This window comes from Benincasa hispida, chromosome 11, assembly GCF_009727055.1.
Source record: "Benincasa hispida cultivar B227 chromosome 11, ASM972705v1, whole genome shotgun sequence".
NCBI lineage: Eukaryota > Viridiplantae > Streptophyta > Magnoliopsida > Cucurbitales > Cucurbitaceae > Benincasa > Benincasa hispida.
Window position 1 is genome coordinate 71,338,762 of NC_052359.1, and position 21,575 is coordinate 71,360,336.

The window sequence follows — 21,575 nt, forward strand, 5'->3', positions numbered from 1 at the left end:
TAGGAACTCCTGCCTTTAATGCCGGTCCTTTGATTAGTATGGGTGAGAGTGGTCAGATTACCAACTCAACATGCCTACCTTTTTGGGGACTTGTCTGATTTGAGAGCTGGGAACTCAGTTACACAAGATAGAATTCACTCATTCCCCGAAGCAGGGGTAAGTAGATAGATTGCTTTCTTAAGGGCTAATTTCGAGGCTTGAACATAGTGGTCACAACTTCTCTTTGGAAGAGAGGACTCAGTCATAGTAGAACTATGATTTATGTTCATTAAAGGGATCAGTGGTACTTAAGGAGTTAGATGTAACTACAGGGGCATAATGGTTATTGGCCCAACTATACTTATGAGCGATCTGTGAAAGGTTATCACACTATTGATTGGTTGATATAGACATATAATGTATATGTAGTAAGGAGAGTTTAGCTGTCGGTCTTTAGTGGAGTGTCTGGCAGTTAATGAATGGTGGATCTCGTGACTAAAGAGTTTATTCAGTCATTTACATACCATTGAAGCTTCGAGCTACAGGTCCATAAAATCTCCTTGGTAGCTCAATAGATTCATGTTGAGGATCAGTTCTTGATGTTGATTTGAAATGTTCAAATTGACAAAAGGTAATTCGATTATATATGATATGATCAGTATGATGTATGAGATATATCAAGTGAAGGATTAATGTAAATGAGATTTATATTAAATATCATGGAATAGAAAAACAACTATGGTTTATATGTTTCATGAGATGAAATATTAAAACTATAGGTTAAAAATATAATATGGTAAGTTTGTTATCATATATATTTATAATTATATTAATTATTGGATAATTATCTCTTTTTCTCTAATAACCAATTGAGTAGGAGGTTATTGGTGGTTTCATGGTAACCATGAGATAAAAGGAAAAATGTTTTCCAAAATTTAGTAAGATTTGTAAAAGTTGATTTTGAGAGTTTTTATTCTCGGAAATTACTAATGGTGGCTGTCAAGTGAATGAGATTTACTAAATGACAGCTGAAGAGATATTAGACGATCGTTGAGTGAATCTACACGATAGATCATTCAACTGGCCGATTAGCTAAACGATTGTGGAGCTTTTGCTAAACGATCACATAACGTATGTTAAACGATTGGACATCATCTATACAATAGACTTGTGATCTCCCACTTGCTCAATCGTTTACACGATTGTTCTTCATTCAGTCTCGTCCTCTAACCAATTCCACACAGAGCTCACACTTCTGGATTCTCACACTGAGAATACCAAGGTAGCCATTATGGTGGTGTCGTACTCAACTCGACATAGTTGAGGTTTGTTAGAGGGCATTCGCTGTGTTCGTGGACTTGGAGTTTGTTGTGTTTGTGATCTTGGAGATCGCTGTATTTGTGGTTGTTGTGATCGTACAATGTAGTGGTCGTAGTGTTCAAGCATTCGGGTTTTCCATTTTGCTGTGAACGAGCATTCGTGATCAAAGGTGTTAAAGATGAGTCTTCAAAGGTATGTATATTTCTTCCCTTGATCTTATGTAAAGCATACTGTAATTTCGTTTTGTGCATAACCTGTATGTTTCCGTTTATTGATTGTAATTGTTAATGTTCAAATACGAATGGAATATGGAACGATCATTCCACTACTCATGGAAATCCTCATGTCCGATTTCCTTTAATTAGTATCAGAGCTAGGTTGTTCTGATATTCCAAATTTCACTTCTGTTTTGAACTTCTTTTACAGTCGTGGTGGATTTTCTGCATTTGCGTTTAAGTGTTAAATGCATTTGTGGATGGCGTTGATGAATGTTTTCGGGTTTAATTGCCTCTATTTAAAGCTTTCTTTAAATTAGAAAATGTTAATTTGTAAGGGCCCTTGTGTTTTTTAGGCATAATTAACATGCAATTGAGTTTGTAATTCAAAGTGTTTGAGTTAGTCGAGTCGTTCATGATGAAGTTTCGAAGCATGGAGATGTGGTTCTCAAAGAAGAAGAAGACCCAGAGTTGGTCGTGTCGTGTAGCCTCAGGTAAACGATCGTTGGGATTTGGCTAAATAATCGTGTAGATTTTTCTATACGACCGTTTAGCATTAGTAAATCATTTACTCTATCGAGTAGCGTTGATTGCCCGATCGCATAGACACTGAAGATAGACGATCGAGTGGGAGCATTTGATGCTCATTGTTTAGATAAAGGCGCACGCTAAACAATCGTGTAGTTAGCATGCTCATCGCATAGTTACTGACTACACGATCACGCGGTATACGATACGAAGGCACTCGCTCCATGATTATTTAGATGATCTTGCTTCATCGCATCGTAGTCATTTAAACGATCGTATAAGGCTTGCATTGCGAAGCGTACTGCATGATCGTGTACCTCATGCTTCATCACATAGTAAAAGGTACACGATCGTTGCTAAAAGATCGTTTAGTTCTGGAAGCGTAGGTAAACGATTGAGCAAAGCGTTTACTCTTTCATGTTGACGATCGTGAGGAAGTTTGGTACACGATCAACAAAGATACACGGACTTCGATCAGACAGTTCAAGACCCGGTTCACATATTTGAATCGGAGACTCATTCATGTTGTAATAAGTTAGCTTTAGTTTTTTTAGGATCTAAGGCAATTTTCCCGGTTCATCGACTTTTGTTTATTATACATGAGATGTATGTGGTTTATATGGCAAAGTGTTTGACATATAGATTTGAAACCCACCTTAGGTTGCGCAATTATTCATGCATCTTGTATTATAAGTGTTATAATATGGCATGAAGAAATTACATGAAAGTATGTGCATGCATCATTAAATATAAGAGTTATATTTTTGCATGTAGTGAGCATATTCATGCATCATTTTTATATTATAAACGTTATAGTATAAGGGTATATGGAAGCATGTTTTTCTTGGGTCATTGCTTATTTGTATAAGTGTTATAAAAAAGTAGAAATGAATGAACAATGCATGGAGCATGACACTTAGGCTATTTATAAGCATTATGAATGCCTTGTATGCGTTTGCTTTCCATTGTGAATGGTTTTGATTGTTTATGTTATAAGAGTTATAATAGAAATTAGAACTAAAATTTAAAAAAAAAAAGTTGCATGCGGACTTAGGATGAACTCATGTTTTAAAAGGGTTTTAAAATTGAATTGAGATAGACCTAAGTTCAAGGTTCTAATGGGACTAGTAATTTAGTTTAATATTTTTAAATCGGTTTAATAGGATTAAATTGATTGGCATAAAACATTAAAATTGTATTAAATCTATATATGAGGGACCTTTTGTCTAAGGCGGGTTCTGTCTAGGTTGGGGAACTTAAGCGGACGGAAACAGAACAATTGGTGAATTAGATAGATTTTCTACAAGCATGCAAAAATTGGTCAAAGATTTCGTTAAAGATTTAATGGATGATGATCAAAAGTTGTTTCAACTATCCAAGGCAAAAGTTACGGGCAAACCTAAAAAGTGACTTAGTTAAAATCCTTAGCCGTGTTTGTTCTAAGTAAACTAAACTCTAGGTTATAAAATACTCACTAGGAGGAAGAGATGTATATGTTATGTCAATGATTCCACTCACGTTTCTCCCTGAATGTTCATATCGTGAGATTCATGCTTGGCCTCGTGGTGCCCTGGGAGCATCCACCTTCGGATGGTGTATGCAATGAGGTTCAAATAATCAAATTTCGTGGACGAGAGAGAGTGTTATAGTAAGTGGGTGAAGGGTGTGTTTCAACACGTCCTACGGTCTCTGTCATTGGTTCGCATCGTGAGATCATTCTGTAATCCCTCGTGGCGCCCTAGAAGCATCCTCCTTCGGATGAGTTTTGTGTAGTTGGTCAAGATCAAAGTGAACTCCAGTAATGGATAGGATCGCTTTAGGTTTTGCCTCAATCGGATTTCTTTCCCTTCGGATTGGCTGCTTAGGGCGGATCTTTAAGCCTAAAATGGCGGGTCACACTTACGAGAAATTGTTAAGTAAGTTAATGATTTCTTGACCAAATCAATAACGACTAGTCATTATAGGAGCAAGAGTTGTTCTGGTATTAGTGACCGGTTGAGAATTTCTCAATTCAGATGAGGAATAATTACCCTCCCTTCAGTGGCTTTTGTCCTAAACCTTTGAAGTGTTATTGCGAAACTAGATGTCACACGGGGTTCATGTTAGTTTTGCTAAACCATATTGGATGTTGTATGTTTTTCAACGGGTATGTACTTAACACCTAACGTAGGTCAATGTGTTTTGTTTTCAGCAACTTGTTTGCATGAAATGCCTCTATTTTGACTGGGTACATGCAGTGGAAAGAGTCTTGTAAAACGTATTTCATGGCAAACGACCTCGAATTTGTCATGGTTGAGGAGTGTCCTCAAGTCCCAACCCTTAATGCACCACGAAGTGTTTGTAATGCATATTAAGTGTGGATGAAGGCTAATTCATTAGCCAGACTTCACATTTTGGCTAACATACTTGATGTTTTGCCAAAAGGGTTGAGAACATGGTCATTGCACACGAGATCATGGACTCGTTGCAAGATTTGTTTAAACATTAGTTCTTACTTTTCAAGCACGGATGGATGGCTGACAAAACCAGTAGTGTTAATTCCCAAGTTAAACTCCAGGAAGAGGAAGCAAGTGTTGCTGACTCTGTTGAACTTCATGGAAGAGAAATGTTCTCTGAAATGGAACTTGGAGCTTATTTAGGTTCTGATATTGATCCCACTACTTTTCAAAAGAGAAGGATGTCTAAAGACAGTAAATATGATTTATTGGTCTTGGAGACGTGTTTGGTAGAGAATGATGATTCTGCCTGGATCCTTGATTCAGGTGCTACCAACCATGTCAGTTTCTTTTACCAAGGATTCAGTTCCTAGCAAACATTGCCAGGGGGAGAGATGACTCTTTGAATCGGTACTAGTGAGGTTGTTTCAGTTGTTGCTGTAGGTAGGCTGAAGTTATTTTTGGACAAGAAACGTTATCTGTTATTGGATAATGTTTTCATAGTTCTTCATATCAAGAGGAACTTAATCTCGGCTTCTTGTCTCATTGAACAAGGGTATATTGTCTCCTTTTCTGAGAATAAAGTGTTTATTTTCAAGAATGGAATGGAGATTGGTTTTGATTCAATGGAAAGTAACTTATATGTACTACGGTCGTTAGTCATAAAAGCCTTGTTTAACATTGAAATGTTCAATACGACAACAACAGCTAAAAGACCAAAGGTTTCTCCCAAGGAAAATGCCCATCTTTGGCATCTAAGGTTAGGTCACATCAAACTTAATAGGATTGAGCAGTTGGTGAAAAGTGGACTTCTAAAGAGTTTAGAAGAAAACTCATTGTCGGTGTATGAATCATGGTTTGAAGGCAAGATGACCAAACAACCTTTTACTGGAAAAGGTTACAGAGCCAAAGAAGCCTTAGAGCTTGTACATACTGACCTATGTGGTCCAATGAGTGTTAGGGCTAGAGGTGGGCATAAATATTTCATCTCTTTCATAGATGATTATACAAGATACGGGTATCTCTACCTAATACAACGTAAGTCTGAAGGCTTTGACAAGTTCAAGAAGTATAAGGCTGAAGTTGAAAACTTGTTAGATAAGAAGATAAAAACACTACGATCTAATCGTGGTGGAGAGTATATAGACCTCCAATTCCATAACAATATTATAGAACATGGGATTGCGTCCCAACTCTCGGCCCCAGGTACACCTCAGCAGAATGGTGTATCAGAAAGGAGAAACAAAACTTTGTTGAACTTGGTTCGATCTATGATGAGTTATGCTCATCTTTCAAACTCATTTTGGGGTTTTACAGTGGAGACTGCTTGCTACATTCTAACAACGTTCCCTCGAAAAATGTTTCTGAAATACCTTTTGAGCTGTGGAGAGACTGTAAAGGTAGTTTACGCCACTTCAGGATTTGGGAGTGTCCGACACATGTGCTTGTGACTAACCCGAAGAAGTTAGAATTGCGTTCGAAAGTTTTCCTTTTTGTAGGCTTCCCTAGAGAAACGAGGGGTTGATACTTCTATGATCCGAGTGAGAACAAAGTGTTTGTTTCTACAAATGCTATCTTCTTGGAAGAAGACCACATAAGGGATCGTAAGCCACAAAGTAGGCTTGTTTTACATGAGATTTCTATTGAGATTGAGACTACTGAGAGCTCAACAAGAGTAGTTGAACAGACTGACAGAACAACAAGAGTTGTTAAGGTCGGTATATCTAGTCAACCAGTTCAAAAGTTGAGACTGCCTCAACGTAGTGGGAGGGTTATAAACCCACCAGATCGTTACATGGGTTTGACTGAAGTTCAGAACGTCATTTCTAATGATGGGGTAAAGGATCCATTATCTTTTAAGAAAGCAATGGAGGATGTTGACAAAGATGAATGGATTAAGGTCATGAACTAGGAAATGGAGTCTATGTACTTCAATAACGTCTGGGAGCTTGTGGATCCACCTAATGGGGTGAGACCTATAGGTTTTCAGTGGATTTATAAACGAAAGCGAGGTGTAGATAGAAAGGTGCAAACCTTTAAGGCTAGACTCGTGGCAAAGGGTTATATTCAGGTCGAGGGAGTGGACTTTGAGGAAACTTTCTCACCTGTTGTCATGCTCAAGTCTATCAGGATACTTCTGTCCATAGCCACATTTTATGATTATGAGAGGGGTTCGTAGTTCCAGATCAAGAGCAAATGTTTAGATCATGGAACATTAGATTTGACAGTACGGTCAAGTCATTTGGCTTTGATCAGAACGTTGATGAGCTTTGTGTTTACAAAAAGATCATCAACAGCTCAATAGCTTTCCTGGTACTGTATGTGGATGATATTCTACTCATTGGGAATGATGTAGAGCATCTGACTGACATTAAGAAATGGCTAGCTGCCCAGTTTTAAATGAAATATTTGGGTAATGCATAGTATGTTATAAGGATCTAGATCATTCGGAATCATAAGAACAAGAGATTAGCCCTGTCTTAGGCATCGTACATCGATCAAATGTTGATTAGGTACAAGATGCGGGATTCTAAGAGGGGTTTGTTACCCTTCAGGCATGGAATCATTTTGTTTATGGATCAATGTCCTAAGACACCTCAACAAGTTGAGAATATGAGATGAATTCCCTGTGCTTCAGTTGTTGGAAGCATAATGTATGCGATGTTGTGTACCAAACCCTACATTTTCTATGCAGTAGGGATTTTCAGTCGGTATCAATCCAATCCAGTATTTAATCATTGGACAATGGTCAAGACGATCCTCAAGTATCTTCGGAGAATGAGGAACTACATGCTCATGTATGGAGACAAGGATCTGATCCTTATAGGATACACAGACTCTGACTTTCAGACCGATAGAGATTCTCGCAAATCGGCATCAAAGTTAGTGTTCACTCTGAATGGAGAAGCTGTAGTGTGGAAAAGCGTCAAGCAAGGATGCATCACGGACTCCACTATGGAAGCCAAATACGTAGCCACTTCTGAAGCAGCTAAAAAGGTTGTTTGGCTGAGGAAATTCCTTACATATTTGGAAGATGTTCCAAATATGGATTTTTCAGTCACTCTTTATTGTGATAATAGCGGGGCTGTGGAAAATTCGAAGGAACCTCGGAGTCTTCGTTGAGGCAAGCATATAGAGCGAAAATACCACTTGATTAGAGAGATTATGCATCGCGGTGATGTGATAGTCACGAAGATCGTGACGGAGCATAACATTGTTGATCTATTTACAAAGGCTCTCATGGCTAAAGTGTTTGAGGGTCACCTGGAGAGTCTAGGTCTGCGGGACATGTGGCATCTTGTCTAGGACAAGTGGGAGATGATACTGAGGTATGCCCTAGTTTATTGTATATTGTACATGTATTTATCTTGTATTATACATTAGTCTCTCGAGGAGTTAGGACAAGTGGGAGATTGTTGGGATTGGTGTCCTAATTCTCTCGGAGTCTCGTAGTTTGTAATCTATACACATTGTTATGAATAAAATAAGAGTTATTTTATTTGACATTTACTCATATCCAATAAAAAAAAAGCTCCATGGTTATTGTATGTAAACTTAAGGATGTATATGAGATATACAAGTGGATTATGCCTTAAGTGATAACTTAAATAGGTCTGTAGTATAAGAATTAAGGAGGGATTCCCGATCCTAGTGACACTACGGATATGGCCCGTTTTGTAGATGTTTGCAAGTGTTGTAAACTACTACAGATGGTAGATCCTAACAATTCATGTGGACACATGCGAGCGGGGGTGTCCTATACAAAGAGTTTGTATAAGACTGGACCTCGAGTTGACTAGTTTCTGTATATAACGCCGTTGATACTGGAGATTTACATCTCACCTAAACGATCAAAGGTGACATGACCTCAATCCTGAGTGTTTTGGAAACTCCTGCCTTTGAGGGTGGTCCTTTGATTAGTATGGGTGAAAGTAGCCAGATTGCCAACTCAACATGCCTACCTTTTTGGGGACTTGTCTGATTTGGGAGCTGGGAACTTAGTTACACAAGATGGAATTCACTCCTTCTCCGAAGCAGGGGTAAGTACATAGATTGCTCCCTTAAGGGCTGATTCCGGGGCTTGAACATAGTGGCCACAACTTCTCTTTGGAAAAGAGGACTCAGTCATAGTAGGACTATGATTTATATTCATTAGAGGGATTAGTGGTACTTAAGAAGTTAAATGTAACTACAGGGGCATAATGGTTATTGGCCTAGCTGTACTTACGAGCGATCTATGAAGGGTTATCGCACTGTAGATTGGTTGATATAGACACATAATATATCTGTAGTAAGGAGAGTTCAGTTGTTAGTCTTTAGTAGAGTGCCTGGTAATTAACAAATGGTGGATCCCGTGACTAAATAATTTAGTTAGTTATTCACGTACCGTTGGAGCTTCGAGCTATAGGTCCATAAGGTCTCATTGGTAGCTCAATGGATTCAAGTTGAGGATCAGTTCTTGGGGTTGATTTGAAATGTTCAAATTGACAAGAAGTAATTCGATTATATATGATATAATCGGTACGATGTATGAGATACATCAAGTGGAAGATTAATATAAATGAGATTTACATTAGGTACCATGGAATAGAAAAATAGTTATGGTTTATATGTTTCATGAGATGAAATATTAAAACTATAGGTTATGAATATATTATGATAAGTTGGTTATCATATATATTTATAATTATATTAATTATTGGATAATTATCTTTTTTTCTCTAATAACCAATTGAGTGTGAGGTTATTAGTGGTTTCATGGTAATCGTGAGATAAAATGAAAAATGTTTTCCTAAATTTAGTAAGATTTGCAAAAATTGATTTTGAGAGTTTCTATTCTCGAAAATTACTCACGATGGCTATCAAGTGAATGAGTTTTACTAAATGATAGCTAAAAAGAGACTAGAGATCGTGGAGTGACTCTACACGATAGATCACTCGGCTGACCGATTAGCTAAACGATCACGGAGCTTTTGCTAAACGATCGCATAGCGTATGTTAAACGATTGGGCATCGTCTATACGATAGACTCGTGATCTCCCACTTGCTCAATCGTTTACACAATTGTTCTTCCTCCAGTCTCGTCTTCTAACCAAATCCACACAGAGTCCACACTTATGGATTCTCGCACTGAGAATACCAAGGTAGCCATTGTGGTGGTGTCGTACTCAACTCGACATAGTCGAGGTTTGTTAGAGGGTGTTTGTTGTGTTCGTGGTCTTGAGTTTGCTGTGTTCATGATCTTAGAGATCGTTGTGTTCGTGGTTGTTGTGATCGTGCAGTATAGTGGTCGTAATGTTCGAGCGTTCGAGTTTGCCGTCTTGCTGTGAACGAGCATTCGTGATCAAAGGTGTTGAAGATTAGTCTTTAAAGGTATGTATAATTCTTCCCTTGATCTTATGTAAAGCATGCTGTAATTTCGTTTTGTGCATAGCCTGTATGTTTCTGTTTCTTGATTGTAATTGTTAATTTTCAAATACGAATGGAATATGGAACGATCATTCTGCTACTCATGAAAATCCTCATGTCCGATTTCCTTCACCCACTAGCTTTATGACAAGTAGAAGATTTTCGGGGTTAATGCCCTAAATCTCGTGAGTTCTGTAGTTTATAATTAGAATATACAAACAATTTTTCTATTTAATAAAATATGAGATATTTTATTCGACATTTAGTAACATTAATCCACAAAACCAGTAAACTAACATTCAAGATTATCTTCTGTAGCTTAAACATGTATGTAGAGACATACAGGTGGATCATGTTTAAGTGATAATCTAAATGGTCTGTAGTAGATAGATAAAGTTGGATACCTTATCCGTGTGACACTACAAATACGACCCGTTTTATAGATGTTACAATTGTTGTAAAGTGCTATATATGATCTGATCCTGATCATTCATGTGGAGACATATGAGCGGAGATGTTCTATACAAAAGAGCTTGTATAAGACCGAACCATGAAATGAATAGTCTCTTTATATAACACCATTAATAGTAGATATTTACATTTCACCAGAATGACCATAGTGACATGACCTGAATCCTGAGTGAGTTGTGAACTCCTATCTATGAAGACAATCCTTTGATTTGTATGGGTGAGAGTGGTCAAATCGTCGACTCAATAAGCCTACCATTTTGGGATTTATCTGATTGGGGAGCTGAGAACATAGCTAAATGAGAAGGAATTCGCTCATTCCCTAATGTCAGGGTAAGTAGATAAATTGATCCCTTAAGAGTTGATTCCGAAACTTGAACAATGTAGTGCGACACCCCCTCTCAACCAGAAAGGGGTTTAGTCATAGTTGGACTATGACTTATTGTTCATTAGAGAGATCAGTGGTACTTAAGGAGTTAGATGTAACTACATGGGCAAAATGATAATTTTGGCCCAATTGTACTTATGAGCAATTTGTGAAGGGTCATCGCTCTATTGACTGGTTATATCCAATGGATACAAAAATATATCTGTAGTACGAATAGTGCAGCTATCGATCTTTAGTGGAGTGACCGACAGTTAATAGATGTTGGATAATTTAATTAACGGAGTTTAATTAATTATCCGAGTACCATTGGAGCTTTAATCTACATATCCATAAGGTCCCCCCTGTAGCTCAACAGGGATTATTGAGAATTAATTTCGAATTGTTTTGAATTGTTCAGATTAATTAAGGGAATTAATTATATGTGATGTAATTAATTTACCTTAATTATATATGATGTAATTAATATAATGTATTTGATACATTAAAATATAAAGTTTATTTAAGAGGAATAATTTTTTTTAATGTGATTCAAATACTAATTATATGGATGATATTTATATAATTAAATTTAGTATAAATGTGATTTATATTAAATACCATGCATTATTGAGAGAAATAAAACTATGGGTTATATTGTATTTGATAAAATATAAAAACTATAGGTTACGTGTTATATTTGATATATCATATAGTTATATATACATATAATTAAGTTAGTTATTATATATATATAATTATTATTTAGATTAAATTTATTTTAATTTTAATTTAGTTTTAAAATATAAGTGGGGGAGTTACAACTTCCCTTCCTGTAATTTTCTCTCAGTTAGATGATCGTGGTAGAAGGATTGTTCAGTTTTTACGTTAGTTAGTTATTATATATATATAATTATTATTTAGATTAAATTTATTTTAATTTTAATTTAGTTTTAAAATATAAGGGAGGGAGTTACAACTTCCCTTCCTATAATTTTCTCTCAGTTAGATGATCGTGGTAGAAAGATTGTTTAGTTTTTACGTTCTTCATCTTCTTCACAGAAGAATACAATAGAGTGCTCTCTGGAAAAAAAAAAAATCTCTCTTCAACAAAACGTAATTCTCCCAAGAAAATTTCTTTCCTCTCAAATTATCTCCCCCTTCCCAAAAGAATACAGAGCCCATATTTCCTGTAATTCTCATCCCCTACAGAGAATACAGAGGTTTACCTCTTGGTGGTGTCCCTTGGTTTGCTATGATTTTTGGAAAATCGGTGGTTCGAAGTGATCGTGACCTTTTGGGAGGATTTCCATGAAGACAATTTGTTTCTTTAAGGGTAAGTCGAATTCTAACCCTTCTTCATTTCCTCTTATTCTAAAGCATGTTGTAAATTCTTCTGTGTATATGCATAGTTTGTTTGTACTTTAATTTTAATTACTGTGAAAAACGAAATTGGGAATGATCCGTGCTTCCCACATCGAATCTCACAGTTCTTTCAATTGGTAAACATATACTGGAAGAGTTGCTTGCTTTATCGTCTGGATTATATTATACTCATATACGAGTAATTGAAACATATATAACAATGAACTTGAAGTTCATGAATCTAGACGTTGGCATAACCGATTGGGTCATCTAGGATCTATAGTGATGAGGAGAATTATTGAGAATTCAAATGGACATCAATTGAAGAGCCAAAAGATTATTTAATCTAATGAATTATCACCTGATGCTTGCCCTCAAGGAAAATTGATAATTAGACCATCACCAGCTAAAGTGAGGATTGAATTACTTGCATTTTTAAAACAAATTCATGAAGATATATGTGGACCTATTGACCCACCAAATGAACCATTTAGATATTTTATGGTATTAATAGAAGCATCCAATAGATGGTCATATGTGTGCTTATTATCAAGTCAAATCTTGCATTTGCAATATTACTTGCTCAAATAATTAAATTAATAGCATAATTTCCTATACAATCAAGATCATTCGTCTTGATAATGCTGGTGAATTTATATCCCAAGCTTTTGATAATTATTGTATGTCAATTGGGATAAGTGTTGAACATCCTGTAGCTCATGTTCATACACAAAATGGTTTAGCAGAATCATTCATAAAGTGTTTGTAGTTATTTGCTAGACCATTGATTATGAGAGCTGAGCTTCCTACATCTGTATGGGGACATGTTATTTTACATGCAATGCCACTTATATGCATTAGGCCAGTAGCTTATCATAAGTACTCGCCATTATAATTAACATATGGCCATGAGTCAAATATTTCCCATATGAGAACTTTTGGATATGCAGTATATGTTTCAATTGCTCCACCATAACGTACTAAGATAAATCCTCAAATGAGGTTAGGAATATATATAGGATATGATTCCCCATCGATTATCAAATCTTGAAACCCTGACGAGTGATGTATTTACTGCACGATTTTCTGATTTTACTTTAATGAGACAAATTTTCCAACATTAGGTGGAGGAATTAAGAAGTTGGAAAAAGAAATTACATGGAATGTATCGTTATTGTCTCATTTAGATCCCTGTACAAATGAATGTGAACTTAAAGTTAAGAATATGATTCATTTGCAAAATATAGCAAACTAGTTACCAGATGCATTTATAAATGCAAAAAAAGTGACTAAATCACATATACCAGCTACAAATGTTCCATCGAAAAGTGATATCCCAACATAGCAAGTTGTCACTAATGAGTCTGGAATACGCCAGAAGCGTGGTAGACCAATGGGTTTTAAAGATAAAAATCATCGGAAAAGGAAAATAATTAATAGTCAAGAATACTTGATTAAGGATGTAAATACCCATAAAAAATCATTGACATGACTAGTGAGGAAGGTGAAATACCTAAAGATAATAATGAGATTTCATAAACTATGTCATGACAGAAAAAATGAAACCAAACTCATGTAGTTATTGACAACATTTTTGCGTATAATGTTGCTCTTGATATTATATCTGAAAATGAGGATTCTGAACCAAAGTTTGTTGAAAATGGCTTCGGTGGAATGAAGCAATCAAGGTATAATTAAACTCATTTTCAAAACGTCAGGTTTTTGGACCAGTAGTCCGAACACCAAAAGGTGTCAAACTTGGAGGACACAAATGGGTATTTGTGAAAAAAAAATGAAAATAATATGGTCACTGTTAGGATTGATTCCCTAAATCTCGCGGGTCATGTAGTTTGTAATTGTAATATATAAACATTTTATTTATTAATAAAATATGAGATATTTTATTCAATATTTAGTTGCATTAACCCACAAACCAATAAACTAACATCCAAGGTTATCATCTTTAGCTTAAACATGTATGTAGAGACATACAGGTGGATCGTGTTTAAATAATAACCCAAATTGACTATAGTAAATTGATAAGACTAAGTACCTTATCCTTGTGACACTATAAATATGGCCCACTTTGTGGATGTTACAATTGTTGTAAAGTGTTACAAATGATCCAATCCTGATCATTCATGTAGAGACATGTGAGCAGGAGTATTCTATACAAAAGAATTCGTATAAGACCGGACCACGAAATGACTAGTCTCATTATATAACATCGTTCCTAATTGAGACTTACATTTCACCAGAATGACTATAGGTGATATGACCTGAATCCTGAGTGAGTTGTGAACTTCTGCCTATGAAGGTGGTCTTTTGATTTGTATGGGCGAGAGTAGCCAGATTGTCAACTTAATAAGCTTACCATTTTGGGGATTCGTCTAAGTAGGGAGTTGGGAACACAACTACACAAGACGGAATTCACTTATTTCATAACGTCTATGTAAGTAGACAAATTGCTCCCTTAAGGGCTGATTCTGGGGCTTGAACAATGTGGCACCACACCCTCTCTTGGCTTGAAAGTGATTTGGTCATAGTTGGACTATGACTTATTGTTCATTAGAGGGATTAGTGGTACTTAAGGAGTTAGATGTAACTACAGGGGCAAAACAGTAATTTTGGTCTAGCTGTACTTACGAGCAATTTGTGAAGGGTTATCACGTCATTGATTGGTTATATCTAATGGGCACAAAAATATATCCGTAGTATAAAGAGTGCAACTGGTCTTTAGTGGAGTGACTGGCAGTTAATGAATGTTGGGTAATTTAATTAAAGAATTTAATTAATTATCTAAGTACCATTGTAGCTTCAGTCTACAGATCCATAAGGTCACCTCTATAGTTCAACATGGATGATTGAGAATTAATTTTGGATTGATTTGAATTGTTCAAATTAATTGAGAAAATTAATTATATGTGATATAATTAAATTAATTAATTATATGTGATATAATTAATATGATGTATTTGATAAATTATAATACAAAGTTTATTTGAGAGGAAATAAATATTTGAATATGATTCAAATATTAATTATATGGATTGGATTCATATAATTAAATTTAGTATAAATGTGATTTATATTAAATACCACAAATGATTGAGAGAATTAAAAACTATAGATTATATTGTATTTGATATAATATAAAACTATAGGTTATGTGTTATATTTGATATAACATATAATTATATATACATATAATAAGTTAGTTATTATTTATATATAATAATTATTTATTTTTTTAAAATTCAAATTTCAAATTAAAGAGATGGTGTTACAACTCCCTCCCCTTAGTTCTCTCAATCAACAAAGTGGGAGGAGGTTTTTTGTTTTTTCACGCATAAGTTTTTCCTTTTCAGTTGTGTCATCTTTTTCTTCACATAGAAGAAAAACTAGTGAAAAATTAAGGCTTATCTAACTTTTTCTCCCATAAAATATTCCACTCTTTCGCAAACTCTCTCCCTCTTCCAAAATTTTACAAAAGCCACATCTCTTGCTATTCTCACCCTATCCTAAAAAAGATTACAGAGGATTACTCTTGGTGGTGGTCATTCTATTTTTCTTAATCGTGATCAATTTGGAGAAGGGGATTTTGTGAAGTTTTTGGTTCATTAAAGGTATGATTTTTTCTCCATTTTCCTCTTTAAATGCATGCTGTAAATTTTAGAATTAATGCATAATTTTTTGTTTGATTTCTGTAAATTCGTTGTTCTGTGAAAAATTGAGAATTGGCTGATCTCCGTTTCCGCTATGAAACTTCACAGTTCTTTCAATGGGTCGTAGCACTGACCTCTTTTTTTATTGATTTACCGTGCTTATCCTTAAAAGAAAGAGACTCAACCTTACCGCTCCGTGGGCTTCAAGCGATCGGAAGACTTTATGTGATAAAGAGAATATATCCTTACATATGCATGATAGGACTTAGTGGTCCCGAACCCCGACTTTCTCACTAGGATTTAGACCTTCCTCTGTGGTTTGAACTTGTGGAATTCAATTCTTAGAACCACCTTTTCGAAGTTGGTTTTCCCTCACCAGATTCAACTAATGAGCGATGCCCGCAGTTTGATAATCATTCTTGGGGTTCAGCTTAGTGACCAATAGAAAGCATGGGAGTTGAACAGGAAAGATTAGTTACACAAGGTTTTTCACGAATACTAGTATTGATTATGATGAGATGTATTCTCCGTTGGTGGATGAAATTATATTAAGATATTTAATTGGCCTAACTGTGTATGAAAGTCTGAACATGCATCTTATGGATGTATCACGACATATTTATATAGGTTTCTTGATAATGATATTTATATGAGAATCCCAAAATGATTTAAGGTACCTAAAACATATAAATCAAATTCCCGGGAATTGTATTCAATAAAGTTACAATTCAAATTGGATTTAGGGTACCTAAAACATATAAATCAAATTTTCGAGTGGATATTTATTGAAAGAAGGATATCAAAACAATCCAATATGTCAATGTGTTTTTATAAAGAAATCATAGTCAAGATTTGCTATTATAACTGTATATGTTGACAACTTAAATATAATTGGAACTCTTGAAGAACTTTCAAATGTAATAGAATATCTTAAGAAATAATATGAGATGAAAGATCTCGAAAAAACAAAATTTTGCCTTCGCTTGCAAATTAAACATTTAATAGATGAGATATTTGTTCATCAGTTAACTTATATAGGAAAAGTTTTGAAAATATTTATATGGACAAAGCACGTTCATTGAACATTCCAATGGAAGTTCGTTCATTAGATATGAGGAAAGATATATTTCGACCTCGATATGATAATGAAGTACTTGTTGGTCCTAAAGTACAATATCTTAGTGCAATTGGTGCACTTATGTATCTTGCTAATAATACAAGACTAGATATTACATTTTCAATAAATTTATTAGCAATATATAGTTCTTCGCCAACTAAGTGACATTTGAACGAAATTAAGCATATATTCCATTATCTCCGAGGAATGATTGATATGAGTTTTTTTTTATTCAAATAAATGAAATTTTGATCTGGTTGGTTATGCAGATTATGGATATTTATCTAATCTACACAAAATTAGATCTCAAACAAGTTATCTATTCACATGTGGATGAACTACTGTATCATGGCAATTGGTGAAACAGACCATGATAGTCACTTCCTCAAATCATGCGAAAATTCTTGCAATTCACAAGGTTAGTCAAGAATGCGTATGGCTAAGATCAGTGACTCAACACATTCGTGGAACATGTGGTCTGTCTTCTGGTAAAAATTTTCCAACAATATTACAAAAAAAAAAAAAAAAAACACAACATGCATATCTCAAATCAAAAGAGAATCTATTAAAAGAGATAGAACAAAACATATTTCACCCAAACTTTTCTATACTCGTGATTTTGAAGAAAATGGTGATATCACTATACAATAAATTTGTTCAAAGGATAATCTGACGAACTTATTTACAAAGTCATTACCTACAACAACCTTTCAAAAATTGGTGCACAACATTGGAATGCGGCGACTCAGAGATCTCAAGTGATGTTTTCATAGGGGGAGTAAATATACTGTATTCTTTTTAAGAGTATATGAAATATATACTATTTTTCCTTCACTAGGGTTTTTTTCCCATTGGGTTCTTCCTAGCAAGGTTTTAATGAGACATATTTCATATATATATATATATATATAATGGGCATCTAAGGGAGAGTATTATACATATATAGAAAATAGATGCCCATTAAATGCTCATACTTAGTGTCAATTGATCATGTGTCATGTCTCCATTTTTCCAAAGTATTGTCCATGTGTCTTGTAAATACTCATTATTATTGTTTATGTAATCTACCTCCTACTTGCCAAATTGCTTGTAAATAGTGACATTTGGTGGGTTTTGAATAACACACATTAGGCAAATCCTAAAAAGTTTGGAGAAAGTGGAGAAATCCATAATTTGTTATTTTTATTTACTTTTGTTATTTATTTTATTTTATATATTTATGTAATTATGTTTAATTTATTTTAATATTTATTTATTTCATATATTTATATTATATTTTATTGGCATTCGTATTTCCATTGCGCTTCTCAAATTTACAACATTTTCAACTTAATTCTCTCGTTATGTACTTTTCTTTAATATATTTAAATTATTGGTTTAAACCTTATCTTGATTGTTTTAAAATGTCTAGTATAGATTTTCAAATATTATACAAATTAATTATTTTGATATCCTAAAAAATTCACTTCATAATATATTTTTAACTTTTTAAACGATTTGTGGGTAAGGGATCGAATTTTTGACCTCGAACTTGATAGTATAAATTTATGTCAGTTGAATTATATTCATGTTGACTATTTTTTTTAAAAAAAAAAAATGTATGTACATCTAATCTTTAGACTTTATAAGAAAATCAGTTTAGTCATTCCTAACTTATATGATTCCAGTATATATGTAAGTACACTAATATTTTTATATATTTTTAAGAAACAATAACACTTAGGTTTAAAACCATATTATCAACTTATTTGAATAATTGATGTAAAATTGAAGACAATGATCAAAACTGTTATTCTTTTTCTTTCCAAGTTTTAAAAGCAAAAATAGTACTTTTCTGTGTGTTAAGATACCATTTTGGGACTTCTTATTTTAGACCACGTTTACTAATCTGTAATAAAAAGTAGTATAATTAGAATGAGATTTCATTGATAGATGAATGATAATTGACATGAAGTTCAAACATAATTGGATTATTTTTTATCGCATTTACATAGAATTATGAATTTGTCACATTTTACTGTTATTGTTATCGTCACCATTACTACTTGACCATAACGGTAACAATAAGATAACAGTAACAACAACGGTAATAGTAACAGTGACAATAAATGTGACAAATTCATAATTTTCATACTGGTACAGTAATAACATGTGTACCGATAACGATAACAGTAATGGTAAAAGTAGTGGGTCCCATGTAACTTGCAACTATAATCAGATTGAACATTTTTCATTTTTCAATTAGACTACACGATTTGATTACAAATTTCAAAGTGAACCTCATACCTTATTACGATTACGAAAAGCACGGAAACAATAATAAAAATAATTAACTAAGATCCACTTTTTACATTACCTTTGATGAATTATCTTTCAACTAATGTAAATGTGACTTTAGTGTAATATGTATTGCTTTTTAATCATTTTAAAATTTGTATTGATTGTTAGCTTACAATTTGACTTCCCATAAAAAAAATGTCCCTATTGAACTTGCTTCTAAAAATGTAGGAAACATATTTATATTGTAGTTTTTTATATATTGAATAGAATTTGTTGTTATTATCTTGTTTATTTTTTTAAAGTTAAAAAATTTAAATAGAAAAATTAGAAAACATAGAAACTAAAATAAAACAAACTTTTTTCAGAAGAAAAATAAAATAAACTTCAAAGTCTAGTAAGTAAATGGAATTAAAATTAATTATTATTGAAAATGTGTAGGTAAAGGTAACTAAAAAATATTTTAGTAACATTGTGGAGTACGGAGTCGGCGTGACTTCAACATATTGATGAGATAATATGATAAATTGTTTATTTTAAAATATGCTTCATACATTTTTCTTTGAGAAAAATATCCTTCAAACATTTTATATTATACTTTTGAATTGAAAAGGCATATAATATATATATATTGTATAATCTATGATTTCCATTTGTGATCATATGTTGTTCCTAAAATATAATTTAAAATTAAAACATAAAACCAACTTTCTCAATTATTTTTGAGCTAAATTTCAAGTATAGTCTTCCAACTTTAAATTTTATTTCTATTCAATCTCGATTTTTTAAAAATATTAAATAGATGCTATTGTTTAAAAAAAATCTTGATAAATTTGATTTTTTTAAATTAAGATTATTTCCAAAATGTTTATAAATATAACAAAATATCACTAAAATAGACACTAATATATACTGATAAACGTGTATTAGTAGTGTCATTAATAGACTGTGACATTTTTATATATTTGAAGATATTTTGAGCGGTTTCACATTTAAAACAATTTTATAAATAATTAATTGTTTTGTTACATATAATTTAAATTTCATGTATAATTGTAAAAGATTAAAGATTAAGTTATTAATTTAACCATATATTTGACAACAGTGTTATTCTATTAGGTCAAAAAATAGGAAAAAATATCTCTGAACGTTGTTTTAATTTCAAAATATAAAACAAAAAGTTTGCTCAGTATTAATTGAAACCAGTTCATAATTCAAGATAAGTAAATTGAAAAATAAAAATAAATTATAATTTTTTCTAGATCGAAGTGCATATTACTACCACTAAACTAAACTTACTTTGACAATTATCATTTAATACTAATTTTGTATGATACAAAATAATTGTCATAGGAATGAAAGTAGAGTTTAACTTTTAAAAAAATTAGAAGAACATTTTTTAAAAATCTTCAAATAATTATTTATTAGAAACTATTTTATCTAAAATTTTCTCCAACTTGTTAAAGAAGCAAAATCCTCATCCAATCCCACATTTAAAATGTTAATATTTTAAAAAGTTGTCTTCTCCCTAATAAAACAATGAGTGTATATCACCCATATGAACATATTCAACTACCAAAACGTGTATAACCAACTTCTTAAGTTCGGCTCAAATTAACCGTCTTTGTGTTTGGAACGAATTCAATAATTCTTTCTAAAGTTATAAACCTTTGAAGAGTGATTTTGTATAAATTAAGTTGCATATATATATATAACTAAACCTTCAAAATAGTTTCTATAAAAGTTGTGCGTTCAATCGAAATTTTAGTAGGCTTTAAACTTTCAAAATAGTTGCTATTTAGTCCATTTATTTTAAATAATTTAATAAATCACTAAATTTAGGACAATTTAATTATTACCATTTAAAAATTTTAAATAAAGTTATTAGGTTCAAAGTTGAGTTTCTTTTCTAACCATTTCTGTTCCAATGATGTTCAAATTCCATAAGAAAAAATATATTTTTTTTAACCAAATTCTAAAAAAAAAAAAAAATCTTGAAAACTATTGTTGATTGTTATAAGATTTGTTAGTAAGTATAATTTCAAAATAATAATAATAATAATAAAAAATAGTTATCAAACTAAAATTCAATTTCAACTTTTTTTTTCCAGCTTCCTTAACTTTCAAAACAACTCCCATCATGCATCTTTTAAATAATGCAATTAGCATGTCATTTTTAGTTTGGTTCAACGATATATATAGGTATGAAAGTTTGAACATCTAACATACTAATATAAGATATAATTAGTGTGTTTGGGACAAAAACTATTCTAAGATGATAAGAACCATCTCTTGCTACAGTAAATATTATTTTGTATTTTTCAATTAGCTACAGTCAATACTATCTCAAAATTTCTATTTGCTATAGCATTTATTATTCGTTACAGTTTTTACTATTTTACATTTATATATATTTTTTATTATTTACTATTG